Here is a 19,435-nt window from a genome sequence, read left to right as displayed (position 1 = left end):
CTACAACAACAAGGGCAACAAAAGGGGAAAAAAAATGGCCTCCAGAAGCGGTGGATTCATGGTGCAGGCACCGAGTCCAGCAATAACCCTGGAGGAAAAAACAAAAAGAAGTAAGGCAGAGACTGAGTGGCAGTCACAAAGCAATTGCTGACATTCAAATGAGCACATTCTCTCTCCCTGAGTAGACAAGGAATACCCATGTGCTCAGAGCGAGTGTGGAGTAATTTGGGGTAAATGATACTATGCCAGGTAGACATCATCAGGTCATGTAGAGACAAGCTTAATGACCTGCAGGTGCTAATTTATTCAACGGACCCCAAAGAGTCAATGTGCGTTCAAAAGATGAGCAATTAAGCTCTCTCACCAGCGAAATAGGTCCCAGTAGAATTCTTGGATTACTAGTAAAAAAAGTTCAGTTGGTGATATGAATGAGTACCTACCTACCTACCTACCTACCTACCTACTAGTGTGCACATACTCCCTCATCAATGTCTTCACTCGCAGATTCTTTTCTCCATAGGAGAAACTTGAAAAGCCAGTAGCTTGGAGTGTGAATGGCTTTGAACATAGAGTAATGTGTGGATAATTGACCCCCAATGACAAAGCCATTCATTCCCTGAGCTACTGCTACTACAGCTCTCTAGCTGGTGGTACCACAGTCACTTGGGGAGGGTGGGGGCATAGTCAATGAATGACAAGAAGCCCCTCCCCATGGAAAAATACAACCTAAGATGTGCTTTTTAATTTTCACTGGTGTTATTCCCTATACTATCATCGTTTGTAAATGTCAGAGTTATGACAGAACGTTAAATAACTTTGCTCTATTACAACCTAAGCTGTAGAGAACTGTCCTTTGTCTCTGGGTTTCCTGCATCACGATGTTCCTTCAATTTAGAAAATATCCTGCAAGATTATATACCTCTTTCTTCTCTGTCAGTAACTGCCAGTCACACCCATCATCAACTATTGAACACCTAATATAATTGTATCAATATGCAGCCTTTTCCTACAAGTCCTGCATTTAGAGAAATCCCTACTGGTTCAGAATGAAAGAATACAGTGCCCTTTTTGAAAGAAAATCAAGTAATATCTGAGGGCCAAGAGGAAAGTCACTTGTGGCCAGGGTTTCTTCCAGTCACACACGAGTCTCCTTGAAGCATAAATTATACCAACAGGTAGCAGAAAGACAAATGATCTCTTCTATCCCCCCCCAAGGGTGTTAAACTACTCTGAATGCTGCTGTGTAGAATTGTTTTTTTAGTGATTTTCAAAGCAGAGATTGTTTTTTTAAAAAGTGCATTCCCTGCTGATAATGAATATTTTATGTTTCCGTTGGCTGAGTAAGATCATTTCCCCAAAATCCAGAATAGTATAAAATTTTATGCAGAGGGCATATCCTTTTGAGCACACAATTTACCATGTGCAAGGATCCTGGTTCAAGCCCCCATTCCCTACCTGTGGGAATGGGGGGACATTTCATGAGTCATGAGAAGGTTTATACGGTTTATCTTTAGCTCCCTCTCTTTATCTTCCCCTCCCTTTTCAATTTCTCTCTTTCCTATCAAGTAAAAAGAACAAACAAGCAAACAAAAAAGGAAAAATGGCCACCAGGTATAGTGGTGCAGGCACTGAGCTCCAGCAACAAGCCTAGTGGCAAATAAAATTAAAACAAATAAATCTGCAGAAACAAAAAATTATTGAAGCTCATTTTAAACAGTGGCATCATTAGTTCATACTTTAATACTTAGTACTTGTAGACAGTATTAGCATTTACACAGCAAGATCAATCATAATCACTATTGATCTTCATCTTCACTCATTTACAATCATATTTATATGCAGATTTCTTTTCCTTTATCTTTATCTTCTTCTTTCTCTCTCTTCTTTAAATATAATAAAATAGAATCTTTAAAAAAGGACAGTTAGTATAATCTCAAATATCTTACCTCCCCAGTGGGCAATGCTCTTTTCCTCCAGAGACCATGCAGCTGACCTCTATTTTCATAAGCTACTTAATATCTCGAAAAGAACTCTATGACCTTTAAAGGCTCCACCGCCACTCATAATATCTTAGAAAAGGTAAGCACTGATGATACAAAACACTTTCCCCCCCCCACTTCATTTGAAGTTCATCAACATACTGCAGCCTACCAAAAGGTCACCATTTTTTAAATTATGCCTTTCACAACAAGAAAAAATTTTAAAAAGAATAGCTTAATTGGGATTTTCTGACAGTCTTTGCTCAGTTAGCCAGGGAGAGTAACACAGGAATATTTAAAACAAATTTTCAAACATACAGGAAAAATTTGCAGTAAATTACCTAGTCAGTTAGAAACAAAAGTTCACTTTCCCCAAGTAGTTATATTCTAAACCAACAGCAAAGTATTATATATTTTTGGTGGTATAGCCTCATTATTCAGTTTATCTCCTAATAGTTTACCTTCCTCCCATATCTTTTCCCTTCTTTTCTCTCTTCCGCTATCTATTTCAGTGTGATTTTCTTTGAACAATATGTAATCTTTATTTATTTTGTGAAATGAAACTGAAAATGAGAGGTCCTCTACTAAAGATGTCCAATTTAATATAAGTAGCTGGGAGTGTGTAGATTCAAACTGTCTGGGTGCTCCAGAGAAAGAGAAAGTTTCTTTTGATAGATGAATACATCTGTTTTCAAGGAGAAAAAAAAAATGCATGAAGAGGATGAGAGCAAAACTGATAAAAGATAACGTGGAGGTTTTAAAGAAATATTTGTGTATTACGGGGTTTCATTGAGAATTTAATGAAGGAGGATTTTAAGGAGCTTGACTATTTGATCTAATCATGGTAGAGGGAGAGAGACTCTTCTAAAACAAATATTAAATGAAATGGGTAAACGGTTAGAGTGCCATATATAAACATGGAAAGTGTAAGAGATAATTCCCTTTAGTACTCAAGCATCTGGCATTCTGATAACAGTGGCCAGATCTGATTTGGTCCTACTACTTACAGAGTATGTAGAGTATCATTGAAAAGACATATGTGATTGATATTTGATAAGAGGTCATTCTTCCTAGAGTGGAATGACTGGATTCTGATATTGAGATTGTTACCTGGTTTGAAAAAAAGTAGAAACTAGGCAGACTACACACAAAAAGTTTGTCTAAACTGTTAACAGGAGAAAAGAGGGAAGAAAGGTACCAAGGACAGAAGTCCCAGGATAAATAGAAACATGGTGGCTGCCTCTGTTAAAGACTGAAATTGGTACTGGAAACAAGTGGAAAAATAGCCTTAATCATGTCAGACTGGAAACAGTTATAACACATCCAGATACACTAACAAACAGATGATGGGTGGTAAAAGATAAATTTGATAATCTTCTCATTCTTGAACTTATATTATCCAATCAGTTCTACTAGACAAGTCTACTTAAGTTAGAGATAAACAAATGATGGCTTATAGTAGATGTATGTATATACACTTTCCATATACAAAAAAAAAAAAAGATCAGTGCCTTTAAAACTTTTTTTTTATTATTATCTTTATTTGATAGAGACAGCCTGAAATCAAGAGGAAGGGGGATATAGAGAGGGAAAGAGACAGAGAGACACCTGCAACACTGCTTCATCCATCACTCGTGAAGCACGCCCCCTGCAGGTGGGGACCAGGGGCTTGAACCTGGGTTTTTGTGCACTGTAATGTGTATGCTCAACCAGGTATGCCACCACCCAGGCCCCAAATCAGTGTCTTGTTTTCAAAGAATTATTATTTCCCATTATTTTGATCATGATAAGAGACTAGGAGAAAAATAGTTACTTCTCATCAACCAATGCACAAGAAGTGTGGATGCATTTGTTGTGGCAGATGGGCTAATTAATCCATAAGCAACTTGTGAAGGTTAAACGAAGGTATAGAGTTCTTCACCTGTAAACAGTCTCACAATAAGGTCTTATGAGGCTTCTGTTTAAAGAACAATCTATTCTTTCTGGAGAAAGTGCAAAATCTGGGTCGCTTGTCAACAACCTCCCCTGTGTGTTCTCCATGTGGAAACAAGCTGTGCTATTTTGATTATTCTTTCAAATCCAGCCACATGCAAATTTTTCTCAAGTACCACAAACCCAACAGACTTTCTCACTCTTCCTTTTGAAATACAAACAAGGGGATGAATATCCAGCTCCCCCTGTTTCTGGAATCAGCTGTTTAGGAATGATGGCTTCCAAATCTCTTTACCTTTTACCAGAAAGAGAGGACTTCTGACCACACATAACATTCAGGGGAGAGTTATGTAAGAATTGAAGAAGGGTCAGGTTGTAGTGCTACTGGTAGAGTACATGTATTACCATGCCTAAGGACCTGGGTTCAACCTCTTGGTCCTCACCTGCAGAAGGAAGATTCAAGAGCAGTGAGGTAGTGCTGTAGGTGTCTCTCTCTCTCTCTCTCCTTGTCTGTCTCCCCCTGCTCTCTCCATTTCTCTGGTTCTATCCAAAATACATAAATAAACAAACGAATGAATGAATAATTTAAGAAAGAATAGAGGGAGTATAGACTAGCAAGGAATACTTCCTAAATTTAAACTGAGAATAAGTAGAAAGCAACTGAAAACTACTTCTTTTTTTTTCAGATAAACAAAATATTTTTTATTTGAATGTAGTAAACTCGAAGTCATCAGACCTTCTAAAATAGTATATACAATTCCTAGTTTAGACTAGGAGAGACTTAAATTACAGCTATTAAATCTGCAGTGTGGAAAGCAGATACTGATTAAGTCAGCACCACCTAGCACTATAAAGAAGGCCACTGCTATGTTACTTCCATATAACTTTATCCATTGTCTATATTCTTTCCTACGATGCTACTCCAGCAGATATTTTCAAGCAACAATTCTTCCTGAAAATTCTTCCTGAAAACTACTTCTAATAATTACAAATTAATTAATTCTTGGTTTGACTAAGAAATTACTGAAAGATATTCAAAGTGTATATTTTGGTGATGTGAAATGTGTGAAAGGATTCCTATCATCTGGTTAATTAGCACCTCTATCACCTCTCATATTTAACTTCTTTTGTGTATGAAAACATTTAAGTCCTTCTCTTAGAAAAATTACAAATATCTATTACAGTGCTATGAGCTGCTGTCATTATAATTTACATTAAAACCCTTGTACCCCAGTTTTATCATTCTCACTGGGAATGAAAGTTTACAAGCTCTTACATAGCACAAATAACTGTGAAACTATTTTTTTTTGAAGACTTAATAATATATTTGTAGGGAAGAGTGAAGAAGAAAGAGAAAATAGACCAGAGCATTGCTCTGGTATGGATGGTTCAACTCAGAACCTTATGCAATTCAATCCTACACTTGGTCAGTGAGCCAACTCCTTGAAGATGGGAAGTAATTTTGATTCAAGTTTCTCTGTGAATACTCATCAGATTCTCTCCTTGACAATTAGGAAGAAAAATATATTGCAGCAATAATTCACATCAGTAATGATATACTTAAATGACCACTAAAATGTTTTGTATACAAGGTCCCTATGTTCATCAAAAACATACCATGTATTACCTTTAAATCAATTTTAAGGAACAAAGCATATATTTTTCTAAACTTTGTTATCCTTGATTCTAAATGGATATCTGAGATGAGAACAACACACTATAAACAATATTTAGAGTGAAAAAACTTAGATTTGGAATTGTACACTATCATATAAGGAAAACCAAGTGAAAGGTAGATTAAATTACTTTTGATCAACTGGTAAAGTCAAGGGCCCCTTGGAATATACCTAAAATAGACCTACTAGCTTTTTCCAAAATGGAAACTCAGATCTGCAACATTCTCACCTTTAGGTTCCTGATCAGTCAACAATTTGTTCTGCTTTATATCTTAATTCTATTCAGCCACCAGGTTCCAAATGCTACCATGAGGCCAACATGACTTCCTTGGGCAGATGACCCATTGTATCCTGAAGCCTGGCATTCTCAGACTTGGGAAAGAGAGAGACATGCTGGGAGTATGACACAACACCCACGTTCAGCGGGGAAGCAATTACAGAAGCCAGACCTTCACCTTCTGCACCCCAAAATGATCCTGGGTCCATACTCCTAGAGAGATAAAAAAAAAACAGGAAAGCTTTGAAGGGAGGAGATGGGATATGGAGTTCTGGTGGTGGGAACTTAGTGGAATTGCACCCTTCTTATCCTGTGGCCTTGTCAGTATTTCCATTTTATAAAAAAAATTAATTAAATTACTTTGATCTTTTTATAATGTTCTCAGTGAAGAAAACCATTGCTGGTAAGTCTGTGATCACTAATTTTAGAAGGCGAGAAGTTAAGAAATATTAGATTACATTAAATCAAAAATTAGTGTACTTCAGTTTTGTTTAAAAAAGATTTATTTTTATTATTTTTACTTGCCTCCAGAGCCTAACTGGGGTACTGGGGCTTCACGCCTGTATGATTCCAATGCTGCCAGTGGGCAAAATGTGTGTGTGTGTGTGTGTGTGTGTGTGTGTGTGTGTGTGTGTGTGTGTGTGTGTGACAGAGCTAGGGAGAGAAAGGGAGATAGAGAAAAAGGGGAGATAACACACTACTACTTCACAGCTCATGAAGCTTCCCCTTTGCAAGGTGCTCCTATGTGGTGACTGGAGGGCTCAAACCTGGGTCATCGTGTGTAATAAAATGTGCACTTTACTGGGTGGGTTGTCTCCCAGCCCCTTGATTTTATGAGAGAGAGAGACATTAAAGTAAAGATCCATTATATGATTATATGTTGTGCTGGGGACCAAACCCAGAATTGTACTTGCAAATCCTGCCCTCTACTTGCTGACTGACCTCTCTGGCTATAAAATTCAGTTTCTTGCTTTTCACATTGCTGTCATCATGTTCTGAAGAGAACTTGGCAATTCTCTTGTGTGGTACAATGACCAGGTAGGTCATTGGGAAGTGATCTTTGGCCTCTTCTGGCCTACTTGGGTGAGGAACTGGTAGCTTCATGTTCCTGCTCAGTCTCTGTGGCAGTGCTTCCCATGACATCCAAAGTCCCCAAGTGCTAAACAAGCTGACACAAACAACTGAAAAGGACTTCTAACCCAGGCAGCCCGAGCTTCCTGTAGTCCATTTTCTCACTGACAAAGTTCTCTGAAGGAAAGAAACATACAGAAGATGGGCTCCTTTCATTGGAATCCATACCCACTAAGTGTACCAGTTTCAGGTAACTTCATGACTATGTCTCTGACTACTGATTTGTGCATTTTTGTGGCCTAACTTATAATAGGTGACATCCTGTGGTCTGCTTTTATTAACTGAGTAACAAAAAAGACATTTGTTTAAAGAGCTGGCTATAGCTTGTTGGGGAAATAATAGCTCACTTGAACTTTCATGTTGAGGTTCTCAGATCAATTCCCTGCACCATGGACTCTTATCTACCTATCTAGATCTCTCTTTCTCTTTCTCTCTCTTCTCTCTCTCTCTCTCTCTCCTCCTCCTCTCCTTTCCTCCTTTGTGCTTTATGTGAAACTCACTCTCATGTAATAAATAAATTGTTTCAAAACAAAAAGGTTTTTTATTAAATATACTTATATATCCAACAATGATGAGTTGGTGATTCATGGAAATCCAGTACAATATTTAGTAAGACTGTTACTACATTTAGTGAGTTCAATACAACAGGATAGTTAGTATCCTGCATCCTTATCCTCTTCAAAGGATACTTTGGATATGAGTGATCTGTAAGCAAGGTTTATCTTCAACTTAAGCTATTATGAATACATTATTTGAAAATTCATTAAGCATAATGGCTATATATATATATATATATATATATATGACTTTTATATCTCAGACTCTAGTGTACTAGATTCAATCCTCTTCACAACTTTACACCATACTTGACCAGTGTTCTGATAAAAATTAAATATATAATATAAATAAACATTTACTGGTGCTGGGTGGTGGTGCACCTGATTGAGTGCACATGTTACAATGCGCAAGGACCCAGGTTTGAGCCCCTGGGTCCCCACCTGCAAGGGGAAAATTTTGTGAATGGTAAAGCAGTGCTACAGGTGTCTCTCTGTCTCTGTCTCTCTCCATCTCCCCCATCCCCTCTCAATTTCTGGCTGTCTCTATCAAATAAATAGATTAAAAAACATTTACCAAAACTGCTCTCTAATCAATTTACTATGATGATTATAAAAAATTGGGGGAATATATCTTATAATTGACTCTCTATACTTTGATTATCCTGTTCTAATTCTGCATCTTCTGTGTCATTTCTTATTTCCATTGTCACAATTCTCTTCTAAGTCTTACCTTATGGGATTTTACAATACAAAGAGTGCTTATTTAATAAATTATTCCTGTTATTGAGAAACAGATCGTGAGCTGGGCAGTGGTTCATCCAGTTAAGCACACATGGTACTATGCACAAAGACCCACAGAAGGACCCAGGTTTGAGCCCCCACTCCTCACCTGCAGCAGGGTTACTTCACAAGGGGTGAAGCAGACCTGCAGGTGTCTATCTTTTCCTCTCCCTATCTCCACTCTCAATTTCTCTATGTTCCATAGAATAAAATGAAAAAAAAGGGAAAGAAATGGCTGCTGGGATCAGGGAATTCATAGTGCCAGCACCAAGCCCCAGCAATAACCCTGTGGAAGAGAAACATTAAATAAAATAAACAGATAATGCTATAGTCTGCGTTGGTGGTATAGTGGTGAGCATAGCTGCCTTCCAGATAATGCTGTATTCTGATTCTTGCTGATGGAAATAAAGGAAAATAAATACAACTTAGTTTAACTTACTTCTTTGTAAATTTTCATACATGAACCACCCTTACTTTAATGAAAGAAATACGTTTCTCTACTTTGGTGGTTCTTGCTCTGTGTCTAAAATCCAGTCTACTCTTCCCTCCCCATCTCTGTGCCTTGGGATGCTGGTTACTGTAGGCTGCATGACCAGGATCTTCCTTTATGTATTTTCATTCAGGTCAGCCATGGAAAGAGAGTTAACACCTAATGTCTTCATCCACTTTTTTTTTTTTACACCTGGCTTTGAGGCTACCAGCTCTACTTAGGTTCTTTTGCTCTGTCAGACCTATGGGTAGGAAGGACTTTTTCTTTTTTTAAAAAAAATGCTTGCTTCTTTTTTATTTATTTACTTTTATTATTGGATAGAGATAGGGAAATTGAAAGGAGAGGGGGAGATATATATATAGAGAGAGAGACACCTGCAGCTCTGCTTCACTATTTGTGAAGTTTTCCCCCTGCAGGTAGGGACCAGGTGCTTGACTCTGGGCCCTTGTCCACTGTAGTGTGTGCACTTAACCAGGTGTGCCACCACCTGGCCCCATAAGGACTTTTTCTATCCTTAACCTTCTTTCTCTTAGCTATGCACACAGCTCTGTAAGTAGCTCTACCATTCAGCTTTCTACATTGAAACCATTTGTGTGTGTCTTTGTTTTCTTCTGGGGCCTTGGCAGGCACAACCAGATGTGAAACTCCCCTGATTTGGACAACAACACAAGCGTATTAAAAGCTGAAACATACACTGTTTGCAAATTAGCTACATTATTAAAATCTGCTTCATCAAAAACACAATCTATTATTTTTAGATTTAGTAATAGCCACATATCTCAAGGCAGATTAAAAACTGTTATTGTAACCAAATAGCAGATTTTACCTATTCTTATAGTTTATATCTAAATCATCTTTTTCTTTCTTTCTTTCTTTCTTTCTTTCTTTCTTTCTTTCTTTCTTTCTTTCTTTCTTTCTTTCAATGTGATGGGGACAAAGCAACTATCCAGGTGAGCTACTTCACCAGCCCTGATATGTAAAATTGCATCCTTCTGTTTGCCTTTGTCTACCGTTCCCTTATGATTAGACTCAGGCTATATTTTTGGCAGAGAGGCCTAGAGGTAGTGCTGTGTCTTTCTTTAGTCTATTTTATCATAGAGGAGGTCATATGGCTTTGAACATTACCAGTGAGTTTAACTTGAAACAGAGATTGAGAATGAATCTCAATCAAATGTAAAGTGTTCATATTAAAATAATACCAAGTAGTGTTTTCCAGAATGGAAGAGGGAAGTGGAAAAAAGGAGATAACTCACAAGGTAAAATGTATCAGCTGTACAGTGACGGGTAACACCGGGCTTTCAGTGATGAGCTCAACGTAATGTATGCACATGGTGATTTTTAAAGATGTACACCTGAAACTTATATATTGCTACCTCTATAAACCAATGTATTTTTTTTCTCCCTCTCCTCCCTCTCCATCTCCGTCTTCCTCTCCCAGGGTTATTTTCTGGGGCTCGGTGCCTGCACTATGAATTTACTGTTCCTGGAAGCCATTTTTCCTGTTGTTGCCTTTGTTGTTATAGTTATTACTGTTATAGCTGTTGATGTTGTTAGATAGGACAGAGAGAAATCGAGAGAGGAGGGGAAGACAGAAAGGAGGTCACTGCTTGTGAAATGACCCTTCTGCAGGTGGGGAGCCAAGGGCTCGAGCAAGGATCCTTACACTGGTCCTTGCACTTTGCATCATGCATGCTTAGCCTGCTCCACTACTCGCCAGCCCCCTGATCAATGCTTTTATAAGGCAAAAAGGAGGAAAGGGATCTCGTTAATAGTTTGGAATTTATTTGACTATTCCTGTGACTTTTTAAGAAATCTAAAAATATGTCAAAACAAGATGCTTTAATATGGGGTCAGGTGGTGGTACACCTGGTTGAAAACACATTACAAAATGCTTCAATACTGTTATGTTTGTGGGGTGAAACAGTGGCACACCTGGTTGAGCACATACATTACAGTGCACAAGGACCCAGGTTCAAGCCTCTGGTCCCCACCTGCAGGGGGGAAGCTTCATGAATGTTGCAGTAGTGCTACAGGTTTCTCTCCCTCCATCTTTATCTCCCCACTCAACTTCTTTCTGTCTCTATCCAAAATAAATAAATAAACTTCATATGCACTATTCCAGCCTTTAGGTCCATGATTGTTCAACAATTTGTTTGGCTTTATATGTTAACTGTCTTTTCAGCCACCAGGTCCCGGATGCCAGCATGATGCCGACTAGACTTCCCTGGACTGAAGACCCCACCAATATGTCCTGGAGCTCTGCTTCCCCAGAGACCCACCCTACTAGGGAAAGAGAGAGGCAGACTGGGAGTATGGACCGACCAGTCAACGCCCATGTTCAGCAGGGAAGCAATTACAGAAGCCAGACCTTCCACCTTCTGCAACCCACAACGACCCTGAGTCCATACTCCCAGAGGGATAGAGAATGGGAAAGCTATCAGGGGAGGGGGTGGGATATGGAGACCAGGTGGTGGGAATTGTGTGTTGTACCCCTCCTATACTACAGTTTTGTTAATGTCTCCTTTCTTAAATAAATAAAAAAATATTGTTATGTTATCAGCTATAAATTGTTTCATATTATAACCTTTTACAGTTAATAATAGCAAGGAATTGATGAATATGGAACTTCCTAGGTTCATACTGTAGTGACAAATATTTAGAGAAACAAATGCCAACTCTTCACTGGGTATCTTTTTATTTTACACACACACACACACACACACACACACACACACACACACACACGTACAGCTAAAAGGCACAGATTGGTATCACCAACTTTATCATTGTCATAACAATTCATCTACTAAATATCACCTGAAATCCTGTTCTCCTCCAAGCTTAGCTATTTAAAAAGATGGATGGCTGCCTCCTGGCTAATTGTAGGAGTTCTTTCTTTACTATGAAAAGACTTTTTATATCTCAAGTGACTCGATAAGCAGTGAATAATGACTCCATGTCTTTGGAGAAGAGTTCACTGATGAAATGGTAGGATAACAACTACTTAGTGACCTTTTACTTCTAAGATAATACTAAGCTGATACAGTTGATTATTAATAAACCTATCATCGAGTTTTGACATATCACATCTAACCATGTTAAACCTAATGAGAAATTCTCACGGAGACATAAAATTTTCTGCAATAGGCCTAAGGGTGTAAAGATAGAAGGCATTCACTAAGCAAATGATGTTAAAATGAACTCAAATTGTTTCACAGGTCATAATTAAATGACTTGATAGTCATATGAAAAACCCTCACTATAAGCAGTATCAGGAACTGAGGTTTTGGACAGAACATTTCATCTTTCATACTTGATGAGCAAGAGGAAATACGCGTTGGGCCCTTGGATAAAAATATTTTATTCGTATTTTTTTTCTATGTGAATAACCGAAACTCAACTTTGTGTTTCAGTCACATGAGAATAGTGCCAAAGAAATGCTAAAAAACAAAACAAAACAAAACAAAACAAAACAAAACAAAACAAACCTTCTTGAGGATGGGAAGTTGTGTACCCAGTCAAGTGTACACATTACCATGTGCGAGGACCTGAGTTCAAACTCATGATCCCTACCTGCGAGGGGGGAGGAAGAGGGCTTATGGATGGTAGAACAGTGAAAAAAGCTGTCTCTCCTCTCTCTCTATCAATCTCTCACCCTTTATCTAGAGGAAAGATGAAAATAAATGGCTGCTGAGAACAGGAGTCATTCAGCGACCCATCTCTAGTGAGAACCATGGTGGAAAGAAAAAAAAAATAACCATCTCTTAAATGACAAAAGTAAAAGGGTTCCACATAATTACAATAAAAGACAACAAGACAGTCAATTATTTATTTATTTATTTATTTATTTATCCTCCAGGATTACTGTTGGGACTTGGTGCCTGCACTATGAATTCACTGTTCCTGGAGGCTATTTTTTTCCATTTTTTGTTGCCTTTATTGTTGTCGTTATTGTTATTGTTTCCACTGATGTTGTTGCTGTTGGATAGGACAGAGAGAAATGGAGAGAGGAGGGGAAGACAGAGAGGTAGGAGAGAAAGACAGATACCTGCAGACCTGTTTCACCGCTTATGAAGTGATCCCCCCTGCAGGTGGGGAGCCGGGGGCTCGAACCGGGACTCTTGTGCCAGTCCTTGCGCTATGCATCATGTGCACTTAACCAGCTGCGCTATTACCCGACCCTCTACAGTCAATTATTTGTAACAGAGCATCTGCCATAAGGAAATTTATGAGAACATCTTTACCGGAAGTTTGCTGTATCCTGCCTGTACGAGCAAACTGATATCTCACAATTGAAGTGTTTTGACATTTTTGGCTGGTAGAGAACTTACCTGGCCTTAACATATGCAAGGATAAAAAAGCATCAAGGGACCTCCATGATGGGAGAGCAGGGCTATTATCTTTCTCTCTCTGCCTCTCTCCTTCTCCCTCTTGCTATCTAAAACACAAAGAGTAACACAAAGAGTCCGATACCACCCAAGAACAGTGGTTTCAGACATTGTGAGGCCTTGGTGTCTCATTAAAAAAGAAGAAATGCAGGGACCAGGCAGTGGCACACCTGGTTAATCACACACACTACAGTGCACAAGGACCCAGGTTCAAACCCCTGGTCCCCACCTGCAGGGGGAAATCTTCACAAGTGGTGAAGCAGGGCTGCAGGTGTCTCTCTGTCTCTCTCCATCTCTATCTTCCCTTCCCCTCAATTTCTCTCTGTCTCTATCCAATAATAAATATATAAATAAAGTTTAAAAAAGGAGAAATGCTAAGAAAACGATTGTTTTATTTGGTTCTATAGTTTGAAGGTACAGAAATGTGCTCAGAGGCTGGCAAGATAGCTCAGAATTACAGCACTGAACTTGCATTGCGTGTGTTCCCAAAGACCCCATGTTCAATCCTTCACACCATCATATTCCAGAACTGAGTGTTCCTTTGGTTTCTCTTATAAAAAATAAATATTAAAAAATATGCGTGGGTGCTGGAGAGATAGCATACTGGGAAGGGCACATGCATGTGGCTCAGGTTCAACCCTTGGCACCACAAGATAGATGCTATGCTCCAGAGGAAGTTCTGATGCTGTGGAGTCAATGCCTTTCTCTCTCTCTATGAAGAAATGGTCTACAGAAGTGAAACCATATATACATACAGACCCTAGACCCAAAGCCCCTTTTCCCACGTGCTTGTTTGGTATATACTTGAAAACAATAAGCAGTTACTAAATAGATTTTTATGTACTCTTTGTTAATGTTGTTAAAACAGATATGATTGGATTTGTCTTTAAAGCTTTGTGTATCTACATATAAATAGCAGCTTCACAGCTTGGTTTTCAAAGCTAGTCACTCATGCCTTTTACTTATGTATACTGTATACATGATTAATGAGTGAGAAGCAAAGGCATTGACCGCTCCATCTGTAGTCCTTACCCATCATGGGTGTGGGGATCATTCAGAAGTGGGATCTAAGCAGAGTTCTCATTATTATCATTAGTTCTGTGTCTTGGTGCAAGTTATTTAATTCTCAGTTTCTTCCTCTGGAAAAGGAGATAAAATGATAGTACTACTCAGAGAGCTGTGGTTAAGACTCAGTAAACAGTACAGCTAAGGCAGCTGACAGAGAACTAAGGTGTTGAGCCAAACTTCTATCCCTTTGTCCCTTCCTTCCTTCCTTCCTTCCTTCCTTCCTTCCTTCCTTCCTTCCTTCCTTCCTTCCTTTCTTTCGTGGTTTCTTTCTTCCTTCCAAGTCTTGAGCAACAAAGACGGGATACAAATTAATACCACTGCTTGCAATTCTGGCAGTGACAGTGTTAGTAATACTTGCTGACAGCAAGTGAGCATTCAGAGAGTGCCAAGAGCTGAGCTAAGCATGTGGCTTCTATCATCTCAGTCAGAGCCAAGAACAACCCTGGAAGTTACAAAGGCTCAGGATCAGAAATGTGACTGGCTGAGCAAGGAAAGGAAAGACAGCATGCTTGGGGAAATGTATTTTACTAGATCTAGAGATAGAATCTGTATCAACAGATACCTCTCTACATAGTGATACATACATACTGCATATACATATATACACACATGACATTTATAACCACAGGCAGACTTGTAAAATAAGGATACTGAGTTATACAGGAGCACAAAGCTTTAATTAGTCCTGCTATTGGAATTGATAGTACTGGGATTGATTTTAGAATTTGATACTTGAGGTGGCTCTTAAAAGATGAAGAATTTCATCAGCTGCAAAGACAAGAGAATGGAAAGGAATCCCACAGTAAAGAACAGAAAGAGTGGGGTAGGGTGGTGATGCACCTGGTTGAGTGCACATGTTACAATGTGCAAGGACCTGGGTTCAAGCCCCCGGTTCCCACTGCAGGGGAAAAACTTCAGACGTGGTGAAGCAGGGCTGCAGGCGTCTCTCCATTTCCTCTCAATCTCTAGCTGTCTCCATCCAATAAATAAATAAAAATAATAATAATGATGATAATGATAACAAAAGATCAGAAAGAACAAGTCTTCTGGAAACCGCTTAGAGATTTTGTATAACTGAGTACTGATGGGTCTGTATTGAGTGTTGGATGAAGACACTGGAAGGGAGTCTGTGACACAGACACTAAGGGTCTTCATGGGCTAGGGGGAGGTATTTGTTTTAAAGAACACCTATGTGAAAGGGAGCATGGCCTCACTTAGGTTTCAGTATAATATTATGAAGGCAGTGGTGAGAAGTAACAACATGAAAGCACTAAAACCATATAGGAAGTGATTAGGGAAACATGATTAAGACAGGGGCAGCAAAGGATGATCCAGATGGAAAAGGGTAGGAGAGGCTGTAAACTGGTAATCTTATGGTAATCGTATACTCTCGTGCATATGGAGTCCAATAGCTCTGATGAGATGGCAGATTTTCTACAATAGATTCACCTCAGCTTCTATTCCAGTGAATTAAATCTATACAGAAATACAACTCTAGTAGTTGAATCTTCAGTAAAGAGAATTTTAAGTAGATTTTTCTTATCCCTTACAAAGCATTGATTGAGTTACAGTAAAAGCACTCCATGTGTCAACAATTGTACTGTAAACTATTAACTCCCAGTAAAGTGATTAAAAAATAAAAAAACAGAAACACAACTTCTTCCAGTGTTTTTGAAACTATGCCATTATAAATCATTCATCTAGCCAAATGGGTAGTCTTCTCACGTAGCGCACGCACACACACAGACACTCTTTTCTCTCTCCTCTCTTCCTCCTATTCTCCCCTTAACAGATTCTCTCCCCAAACAAACACATACATTTTTATGACTCCAGGGTCATTCTCTTGAATGGGTCATTTATAGTTTTTATAGGATATAAATATAGAAAAATATTTTACCTATGTAATTAACATATACATATGTTTTAGTATGTGGTGGTTAATAAGAGTAAGTATAAGTTGCAAACTGTCTCTTTTAATTTCTGCATATCTATCTATCTTTCTGTCTCTTTTTGCCTCCAGTGTTATTGTAGGGGCTTGGTGTCAGCACTATGAATCCACTGCTCCTGGTGGCCATTTTTTCCATTTAATTGGATAGGACAGAGAGAAACTGAGAAGGGAGAGGGAGATAGAGAGGGAGAGAGAAAGACACTTATAGATCTGCTTCACCACTTGCGAAACAACGCCGCCCCCCCCCCCCCGGGTTCTCCCCCTGAAGGTGGACAGCCAGGGACTTGAACCTGGATCCTTTTGAGGGTCCTTGCACTTAGAACTATGTGTGGTTAACTGGGTGCGCCACCACTCGGCCCCCAATTTCTGCATCTCTAACCATATGCTTAGCAGATGAAAGATAGCAAACAAAATCTGGACAAACAACCATCATACATTGGAATTCATTCAGACACTTGCTGAGGTCAGTTGATGACATGAAACTACAATGAAAAGGTCAAGTCCCCAAAGAAAATCCTCAAGCTCTTGAATTCACAGGCAAAACCACCTGGGTTTGTGCTCACAACCTTCCAAGTACCATGCTTCCAAAGTCCTTAGACCCATAGACTCTGAAAAGAAACATTCTTTTTCTGTATTAACAACAAAAGTGGACAGATGCCTAAGGCAAGAGATGAAGTAAATGTACTTAAATTAGAAAGGGAATCTATTTTATATAGGATAATTGGAATTTCCCCCCAGTAATTTTACTAACACACTTATTTTCATGTGCACCTTGAAAAGGATGATAAAGATTAAATATGTATAATAAAAATTGGACCAGAGCACTGATGTAAAGTTTATGCTTCTATTTTCCTTTCTCAGGTTGTTCATGAGATTACAATTAAGTAGTGAATCAATTGTAAGCATTCATAAAGATATTATTCACTTGTATCTCTGGGATTGGAAAACAGTAGTGAAAGGTAAAAAATGTGTTTTTGTAAATGGGTTAGATAAGATGTTATTCAAAGCCACTCAATTTTTATTATAGTCTCTAAAGAATATACATAAACATGAATAAGTACTATGCTTTGTCTACCCAAAAAGTTACCTAAAGCTTAGAGGAGAGGGGCTTGCTTTCTTTTCTACAAGGGAATTCCATAAATCTCAGACAAAGGGTGAAGGCCTGTCAATAGGCTACTGAAGTGTTATTGTGAGATGCTCTGTGTAAGGTCCACTCCTTACATGTGATGATTCAGTCACTGCCTCAGCACAGTTCAGTGACTCCCTGACATGAGATGGAATACTAGCCAACTCAAGGCTCTGGGTCTCCTTGAGAGGACATATGCAAAATGAAACCTGATATGGGGGCATTTTTTGAAAACTTATGCTCTACATATGTTTCCTTCAGGAAGCAGACACAATAGAGTAACTGTGAGTAACTCTGCAGATGGAGCCATCATATCCTTAAATTTAAATTGTCACACTTTTCTTTTAAGTTTTTTATTATCTTTATTTAATTATTGGATAGAGACAGCCAAAAATTGAGAGGGGAGGGGGAGATAGAGGAGAGAGAGACCCTGCAGCACTGCTTCACCACTTGCAAAGCTTTCTCCCTGCTTGGGCTGGGGGTTTGAACCTGGGTCCTTGTGCATTGCAACATGTGAACTCAACCAGGTGCACCACCACCCAGTTCCCAGTCACACTTTCCTGATTATATTCCACTTTGTTTGACAGAGCAGGGAATGGGACAAATTTTTGTAAATTTAGCTCCTTCAAACAATTAACATCTGCACACTTCTGAACTAATTTTTAGCAGAGCAGACAATCCAGCCAAGTTCTGGTAAAAGCTCTCTATTGTTCCATGTCTGCATAAATTACCTTGCATCTCTGATGATTTTATGTACATTTAATCACTAAAGATTAATTACAAGGCATACGGAAATCAGTGAAACACTGAAGAGATAACTTCAGTTTAAGTACACATGCAGCTAACTTGTGGCTTTTAAAAACAATTTTAATTAAAAGTACTAGAGAATCATCAGGCTGAAAATATTAGGAGCTCTGGGATGGATGAGCTTAGCATAGCTAATTAATTGTATATTTAATCAAAGCAGCCTTTGGCTGTAATTAATAATCTATTTTCCTCTGGTAATAAATATTGTAGTTCTGTAAAACAGAATTTATAATTTCCAGAATGCCATATGCACAGAAGAGTGGGACACAGAACATGCATCTCCACACCAGTTTTTGAGCCAAAGTTGATTTTATTTACTTAGAGAGTGTGTTGTCTCTATCTCTTTCATTTTCTTTAAATGTCAGCTCACAGTGGCAGCTTACAAATAGCTATTCCAGAGTGACTTGGACATTTCAAAGGTGTAAAGAATAATCCAAGGGAGTGACAAGTAGAATTCTAAATGTGTCTGATATTCTTCTTCCACCACAAAAGTCTCATACTTTAGTGAATGTGAGGCAGCTGAATGCTAGGGTAGTTCTTTCCCTTATTTCTTTTTAAATGGCAGAGTGAGACTCAGAGATTTCTGCCACCTGTACCCTCACGAAATGCTTAAACCATGAAGTAAACATAAAGCACCCTCTTTTATAGTAGTTTTTACTCTAATTGTTGAGCTGGACACATACACATGCATGTGCAGATAACAGTTGGTAGTTCTTCAAGAACCCATAGCATTCTAATATACTTTTTGTCCTTATGGATTTTTTTTCACTATCTCCTTAGAGAAACTCCATTGCTGTCCCTTTTGTAAGATACAATATTTAATTTTGAGGCACGATTCAAATTTCAAATTTTACTTTGAAGTAGATGACATATTAAAGATGACAGACTTTGCCTATCTTCTTTTTTAAATATTTATTTATTTATTCCCTTTTGTTGCCCTTGTTTTTTTATTGTTATAGTTATTATTGATGACGTTGTTGGATAGGACAGAGAGAAATGGAGAGAGGATGGGAAGACAGAGAGGGGGGGAGAGAAAGATAGACACCTGTAGACCTGCTTCACTACTTCTAAAGCAACTCCCCTGTAAGTGGGGAGCAGGGGGCTCGAACCGGGATCCTTACGCTTTGCGCCACCTGCACTTAACCCGCTGCACTACCGCCCGACTCCTTTTGCCTGTCTTCTAATGGTACATTACTGTGTGAAAACTAAATATCTTGTGGTCCAGGAGGTGGTGCAGTGGACAAAGCACTGGACTCTCACGAGTGAGGTCCTGAGT

At 38.8% G+C, this 19,435-nt stretch overlaps 1 protein-coding gene across 5 annotated transcripts in view; it reads right to left on the bottom strand.

The window, feature by feature from the left end:
• Positions 1-19,435, bottom strand: part of PDZRN4 (PDZ domain containing ring finger 4) — a 410,716-nt gene that overhangs the window by 72,110 nt on the left and 319,171 nt on the right. The window lies entirely within an intron of this gene.

The sequence above is a fragment of the Erinaceus europaeus genome, chromosome 5 (assembly GCF_950295315.1).
Source record: "Erinaceus europaeus chromosome 5, mEriEur2.1, whole genome shotgun sequence".
Classification (NCBI taxonomy): domain Eukaryota; kingdom Metazoa; phylum Chordata; class Mammalia; order Eulipotyphla; family Erinaceidae; genus Erinaceus; species Erinaceus europaeus.
This window is presented reverse-complemented; position numbering and strand designations above follow the sequence as displayed.